At 43.5% G+C, this 14,708-nt stretch overlaps 1 long non-coding RNA gene across 4 annotated transcripts in view; it reads right to left on the bottom strand.

Moving 5' to 3' along the window:
- The window catches only part of LOC132366760 (uncharacterized), a 182,657-nt gene that overhangs the window by 121,833 nt on the left and 46,116 nt on the right, over positions 1 to 14,708 (bottom strand). Inside the window, exon 4 of one of the 4 annotated variants that reach the window (XR_009503506.1) lies at positions 13,597 to 13,772. The exons of the other annotated variants lie outside the window; for them this stretch is intronic. This is a non-coding gene — a long non-coding RNA (uncharacterized LOC132366760). Of the gene's footprint in view, positions 1 to 13,596; positions 13,773 to 14,708 lie in introns of those variants that run through there. 4 annotated transcript variants of the gene reach the window in all.

Genomic DNA, 14,708 nt, shown 5'->3' with positions numbered 1-14,708 from the left:
TTTGACACAGTGTGTTACCGCTGTAATGACTTGGGGTGGGGCGAGTTTACTGTTTCTATGCCAATATATGTTAAATTTTGAATAATGCCAACTCAACATAGTACAGTTGGATTCTTTGTCCAGCATTGACAGCACAGCTAACACTTTTATGTTTACCTATTAAAATACAACTAACTCAGGCTTCCCTGGTGGCGCAGTGGTTGAGAGTCTGCCTACCAATGCAGGGGACACGGGGTTGAGCCCTGGTCTGGGAAGATCCCACATGCCGCGGAGCAACTGGGCCCGTGAGCCACAACTACTGAGCCTGCGCATCTGGAGCCTGTGCTCCGCAACAAGAGAGGCCGCGATGGTGAGAGGCCCGCGCACCGCGATGAAGAGTGGCCCCCACTTGCCGCAACTAGAGAAAGCCCTTGCACAGAAACGAAGACCCAACACAGCCAAAAATAAATAAATTAATTAATTAAAAAAAAAAAAACAACTCCATCCTTTAACTCACAGAAATCTGATTTCTTTACCAATTTGCTCCTTAAAGTGCTTTGTAAAAGGTTTTCTGGGACTTTTTGTAATCAAATGGTCTCTGACATTGCTCATCCTTCTTGGCTGTTCTGTAACACTTGACGCTTTATGCCTCCCTCCTTCTCTCTATTGGTTTTCCTCCTATCTGGAGACTCTTTCTCTTTTTCCTCCCCCATCTCTTCTCTCTAACATCCAATCAATGTTGGTGTTTTCCAGTGCTATGTCTTTAGACCCTCTCATCTCTAGTAAATATCATTAGCCCCACAAACCAACTCTAGTCTCTGGGAAAATTCCCCACCCCCATCCCACATTCACGAGGTTGAGCCTTTAACAGGTATGTTTGTATTGCCTTCCCTCACTTAGCTGATTGGCCCAGACAACAGACCAAAGATGGGTCAATCAGATTCCTGCTCCCCCAAATTAGGGACTGAGACCCAAGTCTGAACTCTGGCTGGAATTGTGACATAAGAACCTCAGAGCCAGAGGCAGCCTCATTCTAACAGGTGGGCGAAGAAGTGAAGACAGCTGTCAGGGAGAGAACAGAACAAAGCACATAAGCACAGAGCAGCAGAGACAGAGACAGTGAGAATTCCTCACATGATGCTTTGGTTCCCAGGTTCCAGGCCCATCCTCACCCTTAGGTCCCATGAGACAGTCAGAGTTCATCCTTATTTCAAGCCCCCTCACTGTGTTCAGGCTTACTTAGCATGTTCACTGTATTCACAACTTAAGTCCCAACCAACCGCTTCTCTTCTACCTCTACCCACTTATCCTGGATGATTTTATTCCCACTGGAATTTATCCCAGAGCCCTATCCTACCCTGCTGAAAGGCACCATTGCTTCGTATTTCTTGAGGAGAATACTCCATAGCTCAGGAGAAATTCTCAATGGTGTGCCTGGTTGGTCCCTGCTTCATTCCATTCTGGGCTTGAGGCTTTTCTGCCATGGTTTTCAAACAGGAAATCATCTGCTCCTTGTCTTTCCTCTAGGCCCTGCCATCCTTCCCCAGCTTGGAAACTTTACTTTAGTGCTCCTGCTGATGCCTCTTGCCCAGAATTCCTTTTTCTCTAAGCCTGGCTAGTATGACTTAGCACCTGCCCACTCTCCCCAAGAACAGCCATATTCTTAGCTATTGCTGTCAGCACCTGCTCTGAGGATCCGGTTCCTTAACCCCTTTTCAGGACAGAGTCCGGTTCAGATACAGCAAATATATGGCACAGGCTGTCTGTCCCCCCATCCCACAACAGAAATGTTTTCATTAATCATATCACTCTTTCTTGCTGGTGCTGGACAGGACATCACCTTAGAATCTTTCTTAACACAGTCCTGGAGTACCAACAAATTATCCACCAGAGCTGGGCTCTGATGATATGAGAGAATGATGATGACATTGGCAAGAAAGAGACATTTAGAAAGATTTGGGAATATGTATTGAACTCTAGTTTTAGCCCTAGATTTGAGGAGAAGGCATAATTTCAAGTGCAGCAGACTCATAGGCAGCTGGAAGGCCAGGACCATAGAGGAAGAGAGCCCAGGGGTGACACCTCCCTTCCCTCCCTGGGATCTCTCTGCAGGCTGGGCTTGCTCCCCTCAGCTGTCCTCAACCCTGGTCAGTGGCCTCTGCATCTCTGTAGGAACTATTTGGTCTTTGGATAATGTAGTGGTTAAAAGCATGGGTACTAGAGCCAGGCTTCCTGGGTTTGAATCCCAACTCTACCATTTATCAAATGTGGGAGGGACTTCTGGCAATTTATTTGACCCCTCCCACCCCTGTGCCTTGATTTCCTCATCTGTAAAATGGGATAATAATCAGATCTACCTCATTGGATTGTTGTGAGGATTAAATGAGTTCATATGTATAAATGTTTAGAACAGTGCTCAGTAAATGTCTGCAACTATTATTATCCCACAAGGAAACTATAAGTTCCTTGAGACTCAGTTGGTCTTCCTCATCTTTTCCTGGCACATAGATGGCTCTGAATTGAAGAACACAGTCTTTGAAGACCCAGAGATGAAATCTCGTTCTCCCGCTCAGTATTTGGGTGACTAGAAAATAAGTATCCGCCTTGTAAAACTGACATGATAATACCTACTTTATAGAACTGATTCATAGAATTGTGAGTATTAAATGAGATATTGTATATAAAGCTCCAAGGACACAGCAAACCCTAAAAAATGCAAACTCTTACTATCAAGGCTAGGTATAGTGTCGTGCCTATGGAACCACACTGCTTGGTTTTGAATTCTGGTTCTGCCACACAGTTGCTTTGTGATCTTGTCACAGTTTTCTCCCTGTGCCTCAGTTTTCTGAGTTCCCTGTGCCTCAGTTTTCTCCTCTTTAAAGTGGGGATAATGCTAGCACTTACTTTATAGAGTTTGGGCAGGATCAAGTTAGAAAATACGTGTATGGCCCTTAGCCCAGCGCCTGACACATATCTCAGCCAATGCCAGGTTGTTACTGTTTGTTTAATAAAGGAATGAATTGCAGACAAGTCTTTCAAAAGTGAACTTGCTAAAGGACAAAATCATTGAGTGCCATAATTACCAAGACCCATCCTGAAGCCAGATTCAGGTTAAGCCAAACCCATAAATGCAAGGAGAGCTCTGGGAGACAGTAGCCCAGTGAACTAAGCCCTCTCTCCCTGTTGTCTTCTCTCACTGGTCTGGGACATGGGAACAACTGGCACCTAGAATAACAGGCTTTTAGAGCTGGAAGGATCTTTGTGACTAGATCAGGTAGGCCATTTTCTCCTGAGTAATTGAAACCCAGAGAGATAAGTGACCCCAGTTGCCCAAGATTCAGGTCAGTTCAGTGGCTTCACCACTGCAACACGCTGCTTCTCGACTCCACAGTTTCCTCCTGTGAAAATGGAGATGCGCTTGCTGCCCCTTGCCTGCTTCAAGTCATCTGGCAGCCATGAACTTCAACTCTTCCTGGGCTAAAAAAAGTTCAGCGGGAACAGTAGAAAAGTGAAGCAAGAATGATGTAGGGTCTACTCGCAGCCTCTAGAGGGAGCCCTGAGCACAGGCTGGGACGCACTATACTGGCGCGCACCCATGCCCTCGGGGCGCGGGCTGCAGCCTGAGGACCAGCGCCCCCCGCCCCGCCCCCCCCGAGGGCTCCTAACATCAGGCCGACCCCTTCTCCGGGCACTCGGAGCACTGGGAAAAGCCCAGGATACAGGCGCAAACACAAGGCTTTCGGCCCTTATTCCATTCACGCAAGGTGTGTGCACCTTAACCCCACTGAGACTCGGGTGTCAGGTGGGAAGTCACATCTGCCTTGCCTATTCCAGGATTTAAAAGACTGATCCTCTGACTAAATAAAGTCTAGGAATTTACCCCAAATAAATAAACAGAATCAGGTAGAAAGATTGGTATGCAACAGCAAATCTCATGGTTTTTGTCTCATGACCCCTTTATACTCCTAAAAAATTATTGAAGACCCCAAAGAGCTATTGCTTATATGGCTTATATCCATCAATATTTATCATATTAGAAATTAATTCTTAGAAATGTCTAAATATATACTCATTTAGAAATAACAAGTGATTATATGTTAGCATAAAGAGCATTTTTGTGAAATAATATTTTCCAAAATAAAAAAATACATGTTTTCAAGTCTTTTTAATATCTGGCTTAATGTAAGAGAGCTGAATTCTCTTTTTGCATTGAGTACATGGCGACTTCACATGTCATGTAACATCTGAAAGACTCTACTATGCACCTTGAGAATAAGAGTACAGAATGGCTTTAACCTTGAGGACTCCCTAAAAGGACACTGCAAAGGTCCAGGGGCCACACTTGGAGAACTGCTGGTGTAAAGACATCTTTCTTAGTGTTCTTTATAGCAGGGCCACTCCCCTCTCTCTTCTCACTGCCACCAGGCTGGTTCAGACTTGCATTACATGGGGCAGGTGACAGCAAAATTCTCAGAACTGGTTGCCTTGCCCCTACCCTCTTCCCACTCCCAACCGTGGAGAGAATTCTTCACAAAACACTGCACGATTAGGTCACATGCCCCCCCTCCCAAATCCTCTTATGATCCTTCACTACCTATTCAGTGCTCATACACCTAAGGGTCAGGCTCCCTGGTCTGATTGCAGCCAAAATTCCCACCCTTACGTCATACTCCACCTGTCTGATGTGCCTGATAGTTTTAGCAAAACCAGACTATTAACCCTGCCTCATATGTGCTTTCTGCGTCCCACTTCCATGTTTTTGTTTCTTTGGGTCCCTTCACTTAAAATATTCTCTCTCCCAGGACTTCCATGGTGGTCCAGTGGTTAAGACTCCATGCTTCCACTGCAGGGGGCATGGGTTCGATCCCTGGTTGGGGAACTAAGATCCTGCATGCTTCGTGGCACAGCTAAAAAAAAAAAAATACTCTCTCTCCCATTTCCTTCCATTCTCCTTTCTCTTTCAGACTCATTCCTCCAGCTGGAGACCTTCTACAAGCATCTAAAATACTTGTTTTCTTTTATGCAAAGCAGAGTGTTCTGATGTGGGGCTTCTGACCCAGCTGTTGAGAGGTAAGTTTCAAAAAAAACACTTGCTTTATTAGTTTCCTATTGCCACTGTAACAAATTACTACAAACTTAGTGGCTTAAAATAACACAAATTATTACCTTATAATGGTGGGGGTCAGAAGACGGAAATGATTCTTAGAAGCTAAAACCAAGGTGTTGGCAGAGCTTTGTTCCTTTTGGAAGCTCTAAGGGGAGGATTCGTTTCCATGCCTTTTCCAGTTTCTAGAGGCCTCCTGCATCGCTTAGCTAGTGGTCCCCTCTTTCCTGTTCAAAGGACATCATGTCTCCCCCCTCTCTCTGACTTTCCTGCCTCCCTCTTCTAAGGACCCTTGTGATTACATTGGACCCACCTGGATAATCAAGGATACTCTCCCCATTGCAGGCTTCTTAATTTAATCACATCTGTAAAGTCCCTTTTGGTATGTAAAGTATACATATTCACAGGTTCCAGGGATTAGGACATGGATATCTTGGGGGACATTATCCAATCTAATATCACAGTTGCTAATATCAAAAGATAAAAAATCAAGATGCAATCTCAATGCATTAACTGTACAAATCTTGGAGTCACACATACAACCCTATGTGAGATAAATCTCATTCATCTGATTGCCTTGAAGATTCAATGAGATAATCTGCATGAGGCATGATGACAGCTACACTGAGATCACTCACCAAATGCCTGTGACTATTATTATTGGTCATTATTTGGCATTTTACCACCAGCTGACTTAGAGTTGCCTTCATAGCACTTGTCATATTTTATAACTATTAATTTCTTTGGGGTGACTGTGCAGTGTACAATGATTTTTAATTATGTAAATACGACCTTAATTCTCCTACAAACTAAAAATCTATTTGTTTAATCTGTCTCTCTCACGTTGGATCATGAACTCCACATGGGCGAGAGCTGTTTTTTTTGTTCTTTTTTTTATTAGAATTCATTAGAGCTAGAACCTCTGGTTTTTTGTTTTTGTTTTTTTAATAGTAATCTTTTATTTATTTATTTTTTGGCTGTGTTGGGTCTTCGTTTCTGTGCGAGGGCTTTCTCTAGTTGTGGCAAGTGGGGGCCACTCTTCATCGCGGTGCGCGGGCCTCTCACTGTCAGGGCCTCTCTTGTTGCAGAGCACAGGCTCCAGACGCGCAGGCTCAGCAGTTGTGGCTCACGGGCCCAGTCGCTCCGCGGCATGTGGGACCCTCCCAGACCAGGGCTCGAACCCGTGTCCCCTGCATTGGCAGGCAGACTCTCAACCACTGCGCCACCAGGGAAGCCCCCGAGAGCTGTTTTACACACCATCAAATTCCCAGAATCCAGCCCACTCGTGAATACATACATATTTAACAATCTATAAATGTTTATGGAATTAATGAATTCAGTCTAATTTATAAAATAGTTCTTCTGGTTCCCCATTGCTTTCAAGATAAAATTCAGGTTCTTTACTTAGCAAGACAAACAAGTTTCAGTAAGAGCTAGTCCTATCTTGCTTCAAATCTCACTTCCCACCACTCCCTCCCATCGTGTACCTTACCCTCCAGCAACACCAAACTTGCCCCATCCTATCAGGCCTCCAGGCCCTTTCTTGGGCCAGCGCAGCAGCTTTCTTTGCCTGGAATGGCCTCTCCCCACCTTCAGCGATGGGAACACACCCATACATCACTCCCTCCTTGTCACCTGGATAAGTCCCGCTCACCCCTTCTTAGCCCAACACTCCACTCTGGACAGCTCCCTCACAGACCCCCACATTCTGGACAAGGGGGCCTACCAGATCCTCCTTAGCCCCTTGAGCTTCTACCCACCTGGCTTGAAGGGCACTGGATTGCAACTGCCTGTCCATCTGACAGCTTCTTCCCACCCTCACCCCAACAGCCTGTAAGATCTTTAAAAGCAGGGACCAGATCTTACTCACTGTTACATCCCCAGAGACTGGTAGGAAGTACATGGTAGGTACTCAATTAGTGTTAGCTGAACCCCTGCCTCTGTCTCTAGAATGTCAGCTCCTTGGGTACAGGGACGATTTTATTTATGTCTTCAGCCTCTGGCGAGAACATCATGGGCACTCTACCAATGTTTGCCGAGTGGCCAAGTCTCTCCACAAGATGCCCTGCCCACACTAAGTTACAGGCTTGTGTGTCAATTACTGTGTGCTAATCACCACTGCTAGGCTTTGCAAGGATTAAAAATAAAAACAAAACACTGTTCTTCCCTCCAGAGCTCACAGGAAAATATAGTGGGCAAGACCCAACATAATTATCTATTGATGGCCTCTACAAATGCTTTTCAATGGATTCTACTAGTTATACTTCTCACCAAGAAGTATATCTCACAACAAGAAAGGCTCACGAATAATCCTAAAATAGCCACTATTTCTCTCATTCTATCAGTGATGCTCTAGTTCCTACTCTCCGTGTGCCTGCTCTGCACCTGCCCACACCCTTCTATGGATAACACCGGAGCTCCAACAACTCCTTTGACAAACCAACAGACCCACTGTGTGTCTAGCATCATCCCTTCCTCCTCTCTTTTGACCTTACTGACACTTTCCCAAGGAGGCCAGAGGGCTTCCCTTCCCCAATCCACTCTTATCTCACTTGGCAGTCCCCAGATGCCCAGAGCACCAGCCCTATCTTCTGAAGCAGAGCTCTGGTAGCAGAAGAAAGGACAGTTGGGGGCAGGAAAGAGGTGTGCACACAACAGTCTCCAGAGCACCCAGACACACCCACTGAAGCGGCAGATACAGCTTTATTTCCTGTATTATGGAGAAAAAAAAATTATCAGTCTCCTATTAGGGAGCACATGGCTGGTTGTGTAACTGCATCCTTTACAACCGTTTACCTAATTAGTTTCTTTCCAACCAGCCTATTTATCAGCAGATATATTTAAAATTACTGTGAATTGGAGGGAACAGGAGATAAAGGAGGGAATTAACATTTGAGAAGAGGCTACTGTGTGCCAGGCAAGGGCTGTGCTGGGCATCTTTATATGTGCTAGCTCTTTAATCCCCACCAAAACCAGCATACCAACAAAAAGACAATGTAGTGCTAGATATTTATCATCTGCATCTCCTAGGGCCTCAGAAAGTTTTAGGTATTCACAAAGCTGATAAGCAGTGTTATCATGATTCGAACGCAATTTCCACAAAACCCGTGCTTTTTACACTACACAAAGTTTTCTGTTATGGAGCAGCTGCTATATGGCAGTCACATGGCCAATGATATTCCATTAATCTTCCCCAAGACACTATGGGAAGTGGTTTCATACAGTCATTTTATAAGCAAGGAAACAAGGCTTAGAAAGGTTAGGTACCTTGTCCAAGTCCATATTTACAAGGAGATTTCACATGGAAATCTTAAAAACACCCGCTACCACTCCCCCACCACCCTGCCACACACACACACACACACACACACACACACACACACACACACACGAGAGAAAAGAATAGCTCCAGCTATGTTAAGCAGGAAAGGATTACAGGGAATTGGGTGCTTACAAAATTGATGGAAGAGCGGGATCTAGGCTGGGCCCCCAGGAATGGCACCCAGAACAACATCCAAATGGTATCTCAACTGCTGTTGAGGCCCTGACCGCCTTAGCCACAACCCAGGATGGAGAAGCTGCCATTATCAGCGTCGGCGCTGCATCAGCCAGGCCTACACCAGCAACATAGTGTAGCAACAAGGCGGCCCCACCTTCATCCCCATTTAACTTGATTCCAATTTGAGCCTCCAGCAAGCACATCTGAATGACACTCTATAATCATACCCAGAACCTGTAAAGGAGGCTGATAAGGTGGATTTTACCTTTGCAGCCTCTGCAGTTCAGGAAGGCACGCAGAGGAAGGAGGGATAGATGCTGAGCGAGTCATTCTACTATATCTGTCATAGTCTGCATTCCCACGGGCCCCCAACGGCTACTGCTGAGAAGCCCCCTTCCGAAGAAGCTAAGGATCAAGTCCTCCTACTCACAAGCACTATGTATGTTGCGTAGCTATTGTTTCTAGCTGCTACATACATCCCACTGTGTGAATCCACCACTTCTTACCTATCCAGTCTGCCAGTGATGGAAACCCAAGCTAGCTTTTGGGCCTCCTTGGGAAATTACATAAGACATATATGCTTGGCCCTGATGGGCTTTTGAGCTTACATCACCTGATTTCATTTTCATCCACTATAGAATAATAGAATATATAACTATATAAGTATGTATGTATATATGTACGTATATGTAGAATATAGAATAACAATAGGTAACTTCCATGGAGCATTTGTCATGAGTCAGATACTCTTCTAAATGTTGTAATGTACTAATTCACTTAATACAGTCCTCATGGATTGTCATGAAGATTAAGTTAAGCAACACAGGTATCTGGCATTTTATACCAGGGACATAGTGGTGCTCAGTAAGTGACAGTTATTATCACCAAGTACTAGGTCAAGGGAAGGACACCAAGGCCTGTCCATTGTCTGACACAGTCTGGAATGCACCCCCAGGCAAGATGACTCAGTTTCCCTCTGTGCGCCCACCCTATGGCCTGTGCCACTTAGATTCTAGCCCCCTAAACACAGGTGGACCTGATCTGTTTCTCCAACTCCCCATGAGACTAGGATACCTTTGAGGCAGGGGGTGGGTCTTACTCTTTTCTATACTCTTTTCAACACCTAGCACAGCGACTGGCACATGTAGGCATTCAATCCATCACTGTTGGATGAAGATATTAATGTGTAGGGGAGTTTATGATAGGCCTAAACCTCATAAGAGAAAATCCTTGGGGTGTAGATTCCATAAGTGTTTCAAGGAGTATGGGCTCATTGGCCTTTGAAGGTCAAAAAAGGATATTTCATAATATGCCAGGGAATGTTATTCTCCTAGAGGATGAACTATAGGGAGATACCAAAAACCAGGGCTGTTTCCTACATGCCTGGCAGAAGTTTAGTTGGGGTTGGGATAACAGGGGGAGGCAGCACCTTCCACAATGCTGAGGCAGGCCTGCTGTTCTCAGAAATGAACATTTCCTAAAAGGCTTCTTCTCAGATTAGTGGCCAGACTAGGTGCTAGGCTTGCAAACTCAGATGCCTACAGAGGGCAGGCAAGGAACTTAAATGAGTGAGGAGTTCACTGAAGAAAAGATGCAATGGGGACCATGGACATCTTATCAGCGACAGCTGCTGCTTAATCTTAGCCATTGTTGCCATGTAGGCTGTGGGTCCAGTGTTAACCAGGTTCTTCTGTTTTTCAAAGAACGCCAGATGATATAGATTTTTATGGGTCTAACTTTTAATGTAAATTTGTAAGTTAAGATGGTCCTCAGGCCTCACATGTTCTCTGAGGAAAGTATAAGCTATTACAGTTATCCAGGAAGAAGTGATCAGGTGCTTACTTAAGGCAGTGGCAATGGGGACAGATAGACCTGGCAGAGGTAGGATAACTAGATTTAACGATTAATTAGATGTAGATGATGAAAGATGTTGTAAAAGACTCTGATGTTTCCAGCCTAAATGACTTAGAGGAAGCCAGTGCCACAGGCAGCTTCATGAAATGGCACAAGAATGGATCTTGAATCGGACAGAACCAGTTCAAACTCAGCCTCATCACTTACTAACTCTATGACCTTGGGCATGCAGCTTAACCTCTCTGAGCTTCAGTTTCTTCATCTATTATATGGGGCTGTCTCCCATATAATTATTTTAGAAATAAAAGCAAAAATTATTTTTATTTTAGAAATAAAAACAAAATAAACAAATGGGACCTAATCAAACTTACAAGCTTTGGCTTGTAAGGAAAGGAAACCATAAACAAAACGAAAGACGACCTGTGGAATGGGAGAAAATATTTGCAAACGATGCAACTGCCTAGGGCTTAGTTTCCAAAATATACAAACAGCTTACACAACTCAACAACAAAAAAACAAACAACCCAGTTGAAAAATGGGCAGAAGAACTAGACATTTCTCCAAAGAAGACATACAGATAGCCAACGGGCATATGAAAAGATGCTCAATGTTGCTAATTATTAGAGAAATGCAAATCAAAACTAAAATGAGGTACCACCTCACACCAGTCAGAATGGTAATCATTAAGAAGTCTACAGAGACTTCCCTGGTGGTCCAGTGCATCCAATGCAGGGAGTGTGGGTTTAATCCCTGGTTGGGGAGCTAGGATCCCACATGCCTCTTGGCCAAAAAAAACAAAACATAAAAAAAAAACCAGAAGCAATATTGTAAAAAATTCAATAAAGACTTAAAAAAAAAAGGTCCACCTCAAAAAAAAATCTTCAAAAAAAAAAAGAAGTCTACAAATAACAAATGCTGGAGAGGGGTGGAGAAAAGGGAACCCTCCTACACTACTGGTGGGAATGTAAGTTGGTACAGTCACTATGGAAAACAGTATGGAGGTTCTTCAGAAAACTAAAAATAGAACTACCATATGATCCAGCAATCCCACTCCTGGGCATACATCTGGACAAAAATATAATTCAAGAAGATACATACACTCCAGTGTTCATAGCAGCACTATTCACAATAGCCAAGACATGCAAACAACCTCAATGTTCATCGACAGATGAATGGATAAAGAAGATGTGGTACATATATACAATGGCATACTACACTTCTCAGCCATAAAAAAAGAACAAAATAATGCCATTTGCAGCCATGTGGATGGAACTAGAGATTATCATACTAAGTGAAGTAAGTCAGACACAGAAAGACAAAACCATATGATATCACTTATATGTACAATCTAAAATATGACACAAATGAACTTTTATTGAAAGAGAAACATACTCACAGACATAGAGAACAGACTTGTGGCTGCCAAGTGGGGGAGGGTGGGAGAGGGATGGAGTGGGAGTTTGGGATTAGCAGATGCAATAAACCACTAGGTCCTACTATACAGCACAGGGAACTATATTCAATATTCTATGATAAACCATAATGGAAAAGAATATGAAAAAAATATTATATATATAACTGAATCACTTTGCTGTACAGCAGAAATTAACACAACATTGTAAATCTACTGTATTTCAATGAAACTAAATAAAAATTGTAAAACTATACGGGATAATGTTGATATATATGTCATAGAGTTGTTAATAAAGATTAAATAAGATTGTGCATGTAGATTGCTTAGCATAGAACCCGGCACATAATAAGAGCTCAAATGTTTGTCAAATTTATTAGCAACATCTCTTCATTCTACGTACAGTAAAATGAAGTGTTGGGGTTTTTTTGCTTTGTTTTGTTTTTCTTGGTAGTCTGTACTCTTCCCCATCCCCTGATCCAGGAGTATCATGTGACCCAGGCCTGGCCAATGAGAACATTACATTCTTCTGGTGATAGTGATTAGTTCAGGGACCAGATCAGATAGTCTGAGAATGGAATCAACATAGTAAGCAGAGTTAAGGGATGAAAGAGAAACCGAGTGCTTCTGGAACATTTGGTTGTCTTCATCATGCCACATCTGAAATCAACTCTATGTCTGGACTTTTCAATTAATATTCCTTTAGATTATGTCATTTGGATTGGATTTTCTAACATGTATCACTAAAAGAATCCTGAGTTTATCACTACAACTACTGTTATTATGACTTTTTAACTTAGATACCTAATGATTGGCATATCCTTCATAGAATTTAAAGCTGACAGCACTTGGGAAAGCCATCTCCAGCCATGGTCCCCTGGGGATGAGGCCCTGTTCTTGAACACCTCTTAGATGAGAGTGAGAACATGACATGTATCTGAGGTACCCTTAGAAGCTATCCCAAGGTGGGAACCTACCCCCTGACAACTCAGCAGCACCTACCGAGCTTGAAGTTCAGAAACCCAGTTTGAGGGTGAGGCAACAGGCATGGGGTCACTTCTTCTGTAACTTCTGTGGTTCTTGTCTGGTTTCCAGAGGAGACTCTCAGGTTGGACATTAGCTCGGGAAGCAGAAGTCAGTTGAGATGTAGAGACTAAAGAGAACCCTGGATGTTTGGAGAGAAAACCCTTCATCTTGATCCTCCAGGGATATGGTACCTAGGCCTTACCAGCCTGCTGTCACATCCCATGGGGTCATGAGAGAGGGTGTTACATGTGCAGGGCTCTGGCTGGCATTTGGGAGATACGGGTTTTAGCCCTGTCTCCAAAACACACTAGATGTCTAACCTAGGGACATGCTACTTGCCTCTCTGATCCTTATTTTCCTCATCAAGAAAGCTGGAGAATTTAATAAAATGATATATCTATAGCACTTAGCAGTGTCTGAAACATAGTATGTATGTTCTTAGCAAATACTTTTTTTTTCCTCTCTGAGTCTCAAGTTACTCATCTGTAGAGTAAGGGCAATGAGACTATAAACTCTGGTTACTGGATAATCCATGAGGTTCCTTCCAGCTTGAAAATATTTCAAAACACTCTGGATTTCTTTAGCTTATTTAAACTGAAAAAAAACCATACTGCAAGCTTATCATGATACTATAGAAACATAACCCTTCATCCAAAACTCTTGGTGCCAAAAGCAATTCATAATTATTTAGGATTCTTTATTGAATTCCTCAGTACATAAAAGACTAAAGCAGACGTTAGACTGCTCCAAAGATTGTATATAACAGAAAACACCCAGGGAGGTATGGGTACCGCTCCTATGGTGGTTTTGAAATACGTCTGCAAGTTCTGTGATATTCTCTTCTTCAAGAGGTGAAGACTAAATCTCTTCTTGTGTGGGGGGTGCTGAACTTGGTGATTCTAAGAAACAGGACCAAACAGAAGGGACAGTGTGACACTTTGGAGCCCAGCTCGTAAAATGCATTGTGCTCCCTCCCGCCAAGAGCCGTATGAATGAGCCGCCTTGCAGGAGAGCCCTTCAGTCCAGTCAAGTCTGCAGGTGACTGTGGCCCCAGCAACACCTTGAGCGCGGCCACCCATGAGTCGCTTTGGAATTCCTGACCCACAGAAACTGTGGGATAATAAATATTTGTTGCTTTAAGCCATTAAGTTTGGGGGTAATTTGTTACGTAACTGCTAATAACTAATACAACCCCATAATCAAGCACATTGATAATTTTGCAAGGCGACATATAAATATTCATAGCGAGTGGTTTAAATAACATCTGCAAATAAACTTACTTCAGTTCAGTCAAGTTTGACTGCAAAGTGAGTTGCCCCAAACTTGACTTCTGGTTTTCAGCCCACTTTTATTTTATTTTATTTTGTAATGGTAGATGAGAAATTGTGAACAGGGATTACATAATGCAAAACACTTGAGGCGGGGGTGGGGGGGGGGACACATTTTTCAGTCCCAGTGTGCCTGTTAGACAATGACCACGTCAGAAAAATGCCCTGAGTTAATTCTCTTATAAACAAACATTATCAGCCACAAACTGCCTTCCCCACTAAACTGTGTACTCGAATGTATGGACTTTCTCATCTTCACAGACTTTGCAGCCTCAGGGATTTTTAGAGATCATCTAGGCCATAGTTTTCCAAAGTACGATAAAGAGGTCACCCTCATCAGAATTGGGAAGGTTGGGAGAGGTACTTTTAAGGCAGATTCTGAGGCCTTAGCCAGGCCTGCTGAGTCAGAATCTCAGACCTAGGAATCATATTAGCTTCACGGTGTTGGGTAAGTTAGCTAACCTCTTTAAACCTGAGTTTCTGCATCTATAAAACGGGGATAATAAT

This window comes from Balaenoptera ricei, chromosome 1 (assembly GCF_028023285.1).
Source record: "Balaenoptera ricei isolate mBalRic1 chromosome 1, mBalRic1.hap2, whole genome shotgun sequence".
In the NCBI taxonomy this organism is placed as follows: domain Eukaryota; kingdom Metazoa; phylum Chordata; class Mammalia; order Artiodactyla; family Balaenopteridae; genus Balaenoptera; species Balaenoptera ricei.
The sequence above is the reverse complement of the archived record's forward strand: the minus strand, read 5'-3'. Positions and strand labels throughout refer to the sequence as shown.